Source organism: Rhamphochromis longiceps, linkage group LG6 (assembly GCF_057381845.1).
Source record: "Rhamphochromis longiceps isolate RC_006_pf linkage group LG6, R_longiceps_female_GT1.1, whole genome shotgun sequence".
NCBI classification, from domain to species: Eukaryota; Metazoa; Chordata; class Actinopteri; order Cichliformes; family Cichlidae; genus Rhamphochromis; species Rhamphochromis longiceps.
Genome location: NC_140562.1, coordinates 16,993,523 through 17,000,184, shown reverse-complemented (window position 1 = coordinate 17,000,184; position 6,662 = coordinate 16,993,523).

Here is a 6,662-nt window from a genome sequence, read left to right as displayed (position 1 = left end):
CAGCTTTTCTCCTGAAGTCCTCAGCAGTGGAAATTCATACGACACTGAAGTAAATAAGTAACAGGTAAAGAGTTAAATGACAGAAAGTTAATGTTTTTTCACTGCCAGACAGTCTGGGCAATCGGATACCAGAACCCTCTCTGTCTTTTTACATGTTTGTTTTTCAGAATTTAAGCTGAAGAGTCGTGCTGACAGATGTCTTTCATTTACTGCTGAAGCATTTCTGTATCATGTAGAAAAACTGCACTTCTTTTTCTTTAATTAAATATAGGATTAAATGTGTAGTTAAATTTCTTTACGCTGACAAACAGGTGAGTTTCACTGGTCCAGCCCACTTAAGATCAAAGTGGGTTGTAAGTGGCTCACGATGTAAAATAACATTGCAACACTGCAAGCTACCTTCACAAAAAGGACACCGAATGCTGCACTAAGTATTGAGTACTCATGTTAACATGTAATGAGGTATTAATGATTACTGAATACTCTTGAGTTGGAGTGTTGCCAAGGAATACTGTGGCTTGTGTGATCGCACACACCAAGATGATCTGTAGTTTTATACAGCTACACATTTTCTCTTTTCAAATGTTCGCTCCCAAATCCTGAAAGAAAGTCACACTGGCTAATCAAAATGTTTAAAATGATTGAAAACAATTAAGTTTAGTGCATTAGTTTGAAGTAGTCTCATGATATTTCTGAGCTGATGCAGCTTAGATCCATCTTGAGATATTCAAACCATTTTCTTTAGTTGAATTAGTCCAATCAGATTTCCGATTCGTGGTCTGTAATTTGTCAGTTATAGCTCAGACCAGAAATCGGTCTTTACTGACACTGATTTTTATCCATATTGCTGCAGTGCATCATAAAGCTCATCCTTTTAGCTTTCCATTTCCAATAATTTATTTTATTTAACTTTCACGTCTTTATGAAGCTCGCAGTTTTTACAATTTTGATCTAAATATTTTCCCAAAAGCCTCAAAATCTGACCACGTGTTTAGTGATCAGTGGAATTTCAAACAAACACAGCAAGCAGACAAACTTGCATTTTTCTACACTGTGTGTAATTGAGTTGGACACATTCCAGGTGCTGGATATTACCAATTTAACTTCTTACTATATGTGTAAACCAGGCCATCCCTCTATTTTCTTTACTTCTTATTCTGTTTAGGGTTACAGGATGAGAGGTGTGTGGCATACCCTAGCTGTCATGGAGTGAGAGTGGGATACACCCAGGACAGGTTGCCAGTCCACCAAAGGACTCATTCATGCTCACATTTGCATGTACAGCTAATTGAGAATCACTAATTAACTTAACATGCATGACAAGGTGCTGGCCAGACAGTGGATTCAAACTCAAGACCTGCAGGACCAGACCCTGATGCCCCTAAACAGATTAACAGATTTTGCCTCATTTAAACACATTAAACCACAAGATTTGAGTAGCAGCCAAGAGTTAGGGTCCCCTATTCCCTTTTGCTCTCAGAGACATGGGGAGAACATGCAGACTGCACAGAACATCTCCTGTGGATTACCAGACTTTTATTTTGGTAGAAATCTGCAGTGTGGTGCAAAAAAGGTTCTGGGTTCAGATCCATACTGGGACTTTTCTGTGTGGACCTGTGTGGGTACTCTGGCTTCCTTCCATAGTGCAAAGAGTGCTTGTTAGACTTATTGGTGATTCTGCATTGGCCGAAGGTGTTAGTGTGAATGGTTATCTGCCTGCGACAGACTGACAAGCTCTCCAGGGTGTACCCACGACAGCTGGAATATGCGCCAGCCCACCATGACCCTGAATTGGATGAGTGGATGAAAATGGGTGGAAATTAAAATACATCTGCAAGCCTGACTACACTGGAAAACTGAAAAAAGAGGAGGTATGCAATTTGGACTGTGACACTGTGTTGTTATATAACAATTTAAATGGAAATATTGTTGTGATATGTCAAATCAGAGTTAAAGTACGGTACCATTATATGTTGAAAAATCAAACAAGACATGTAAATACAACACAAACTAGTTTAAATGTTAAACTAATTAGCCTACAGCTTAACCTGTGCAAACTGATGTAGTCCAAATCTGTGTCATTTACTGGGAGAGAATGAAGTAATGAAGAATGAAGTCGGCATGCAGAGAAGACTGGGGCTACAAAGTGTAGTTTAATAAAAGTAGTTACAGAGTAGTTACAAGACAGCCTGCCTTTGTCTTCAGCACACTTCCTCGGGCTGCATGCCTTCTCCTCATTCACTCTCTCCACTCTTTCACTTCTTCTCTGTTGAGCAAGCCAAAGCGTAGCATCCATGCCTGGACCAGCCAGGCCAAGCCTTTCACTCAGCCAAACCAACAGGAGACCCTCTGCTCCACAGTGTCCCTGCCAGCTTGTCTGAGTCTAATCATCCACGGGATCCAGGTTGTTTCAGGGCTAGTTTCCCTACAAGAATAATCTCTCTCACACACACGCCAGTTGGGTCTGCGGACCTCCAGCATCGTTGGAGACGTCTTTCTGCCCACCAACTGTCCGCCGTTACCAAGACGGTGATGCGAGTCAAAAGGAAGTGGACTCAGCCGAAACCAGCCAGCTGGACGAAGCAGCAAATGCGGAGGTGGGGGTGGACTGCGAGGAGGAGTGAGGTCCAACAGAGAGAGTCCATTTGGACGAGCTGATAGCGTTCGCAGCCACAGTTTAAATTTGATTTCATTTGTGTTGTTTTAATTTGGACTGGTATCTCCTCATCCAAATCTTACTGGGACACAGTATCATGGTTTTACAGCCCATAAAGCATCATACATTCTCTCCTATGAAACATTTTGCTTGGCTGACTTCAAAGCAAATCCATCTTTATTTATATAGTTTGTAAAGATTTAAGGAAATCCAAAAATGTGCTCAGTCTTTACTCATTTCAGATGCCTTCAAAGGACACGAATGCTGAAACTCAGTTAGATGTTGAAATAGACACAGACAGCTGTTTGCTGACATAACTGAGCAATTATTACAAATTGAATATTACACTTGAAATTGTAAAAATGTGATGAAATTGAGGTTGTGAAGCAGGCAAAAGCATTGTTAGTTCAACACACTGATATCAGTATAGAAGACATTGGTTCACATTGCAGTTTTGTCAAGTCAAGTCAAGTCAGTTTACCATATTTGCATGTAAAATTATATTACAGTTTATGAGGACATTGGAGGACAATACATTTTAACTTGCAGTTCCTCAAGTGGCCACTTGAAGCAGACTCTAAAAGGGAGTCAAGCCTCATTGACTCCTATGTTAAAATGTGCAGGTTTAAAGCACATTTAAAGCACATTTGTTCTCTATGGAAAGTTTATCCTCTCATCACAACAAATGACTTAATAACTCATCTACCTGGATGATTTAGTTAGGTCTGTGGCCATATAATCAGATGGATGGAGCAAATCTGAGTCTGCTAAGCCTGTGCTGTGCGTGTGCAGTTGGAGCCTTTTGGAATTTCTTTTTAAATAAATTTCAAACAAGGAAAGATCTCCGGTTCAGTTTTGGGAGGAGAAATAAATCCCATTAGGGTTGCATCAGGACGGGTAGCCCGACTTCTAAATACAGTTCAAAACCAAAGGGTGATGACATCCATGTTCATGCTCTCTATATCTGTGACACACAAACCTCTGATTAAATGGGATTAATGGGATAGAAATCACATGATTTTTGGATCATGTGATTTCTACATGCTAACCTAACTCAAGGGCATTCATATGATTCATACTTTCTGAAAGCATGAGCAGGAGAATTATCTGAAATATCTTGCCAGTGGATTTTTAGTTTTAAAAAAAGGAATAAAGAGAAACCAAGAATTTGCCAAATGATTAATGGCAGAAACAATTAGAATTTTCAAAGCCAGTGCACGAAAATTATTAAGCTGAAAGTGAATCTAATTTGCCCATCCATTATCCTGCTTTTAAGTGTGACCAAATGAGCCCATGTTGTAGTAACAGCCTCGCACAGAAAAGCAAAAGTGAAGCATAAAAAGGTTGTTTTTGAGTTTGCAAATAGAAAAGTTCTATTTACTTGACATCCTCTTTGATCCACTATGCAAACACATCTAGTGGTTTGTTGTTATGATCCATGCTTCTCTTTTACATGCTGCTTGGGCTTCATTATAGTGTCTAATGGTATTTCTTCTTTAGTCTTTTGGTCCATGAACCTGGAATCAAGGCTATCGTAATAACCCAAATCTATATCGTCTTACATTTTTATCTCCATATTTCCTCGTATCAAATGTCATAGGCTGTCTACTTATCTGCCTTTGTTGCAACTTCAAAAGAAGACAGCACTTAATACTGCACTGATTGCAATCTACTTTTGAGGGGATAAAAATGGGCTCTGTGCCTTTGATTTGAGATAGAAGCTGTTTGAAAATGTAAGGAACACTTTTTCACGTGGAAATGTCCTGTTGCAGTTCTAACTTCCTCTGGACAGAGGGCACTGTTAGATCAGATTTTAAAAACAATATTTTTTTTAAAAATCCAGTCATTCCTCACTTCAAAATCCCCCTTTTATCCCTCAATTTAAACAGTAGAGGAAGGAAGAGGGGCCAAATAAAATGCATGGTCAGCAAACAAGGTATCAGAGGCTGTGTGGGTAACGTGTGGTCTTTATTCACTCAGCTGTTGGGTTTGGAGTTGTGGAAGACGTCACTGTGCACACATGGACACATGTTAATAGAAGTTATTCTATTAAAATGTCTCCCTAATTTAAAGCACATCTGCAGCAGAGTACTGACCTAGAGCTGTGTGTGTCTACACATTTTATTTGTGTGTATGAGAAAAAGAGCGAGAGAGAAAGATGTCAGCGCAAGATTAAAATTCATACAGATAGCAACACACATGTAATTAGCCTAAAAGCCTTTTCATCAGGTTTGGCACAACGCTCACTCTCTCACACACACACGCGCACACACACCAACACATACTAATGGACACCAGAGTCTGCTCATACCCACTAATATTCCACATTCACCTCTTAACACCACCGCAAATGGCATGTGTGTGATGGCACCGCTGCCTTGTGTGTGTGTTTTGTGTTTTACGAGTTATTTATATGCTAATGAATCTGGAAGGGCACGTTGAGTGGTGTGTGTGTGTTTGGTGTGTGCGTGGAGGAGAAGAAGGAGGAGGAAGGAGTTGCTACAGCTGAAGAACAGGGGAGGTAGGAGGAGAGGTAGAGGAGAACCTTGAAGACGTATGTTGCTTTTTTGTTGTAAGACATAACAACACGACTGCAGCTCCATCCTGAACTATGTTTACTCCCCACATCCTGTTCCCTGTTATTCCCACTTTACGCTGATGAAATATTGTTATTCAGGTACACTGTCTGGATGCCTGTCTGACTTGAGGTAGTTTGGCACAAAACACACTTTTTGTACCTGACTGCAATGCCAAATGTAGCTGTAAGCAGTGATTGACGGGCCCACAGTGCAACAGGCTTCTCTTCTTCCCTCTCTAATGGCAAAGCTGTGCTCGCTCCTCGATGTCAGCGAGAGGAGGCACAGTGGGTTGAATGGCAGTGTACGGCATTTTGCAACTTCTAGGGCTGGTGCATTACACCCGCTTACACACCTAATTTTGCATACGTTTGACATTTTTGGTGTATTTTTTTCCACCGTATCATTCACAAAACCATGTTAGTATCTGAGATCTGGGATTAGAGTGACAACAGCGCAACAAGGTTCTGCTGGGCAGTAACACAAGCCGTCCAAAGACTTCACAGCCAGCAGTTTATCCACATGAATCTTTTAGTTGCCATGCTCCAAGTACTTCTAATTTATGACATTCTTCATGCAGCCACCAGATGTCCTCAGATTCCTCTGCTATTTTCAGTCATTCTGTTGTGAATTTGCTGCCCTGTTTGGGATCATTTTCCTGTTGCATGACCCAATTTTAGCCAAGCTTTAACTGTCAGACAGATGGCCTCACTTTTGACTCTTTGTATACAGTGTGTTCATGGTCCAGTCAACGACTGCAAGGTTTCCAGGTCCCGTGGCTGCAAAACAAGCTCATTTCCATCCATTCATCCATTTTCCTCAGCCACCTCCTTCAGGGAGTACACTGAGGTGTTCCCAAGCCATCTAAGCAACATCTTTGGTTGGACATGCCTTAAACACTTCACCTAGAAAGTGTGGGAAAGAATCACAGTCAGACATCCAACCCTCCTCAACTGGCTCCTTTTGAGATGGACCCTCTCCTGAATGACCGAGCTCCTCACCCTTTCTCTAAGAAAAAGCCTCGATACTCTTTGGATGAAGCTCATTTCTATTAGCAACTTTTGGTCATAGGTGAGACCACAGATTTACCAGAAAGTCAAGAGACTCACTTTCATACTCAGCTCTCCCTTTACCACATCAGACTTGCACACAATCAGCATTACAGCACACTCTGTACTCAATACACTCTCATATCATCTGTAAGCAAGACCCTGAAATACTTGGTCTCCTCCGTGGCCTCAAATTAAAATATGCTAATTCTCATCCCAGCTGCATCACTCTCAGCAGCAAATCCCCCCAATGCAAGTTGGAGACCATTGTTCAATGAAGCAAACAGAACCACATCATCTGCAAAAAAGCAAAGACAAGATCCTGGGATTGTCAAAGTACCACCCGCCACCACCCTTTGATTGCACATAAAAATTTATTCA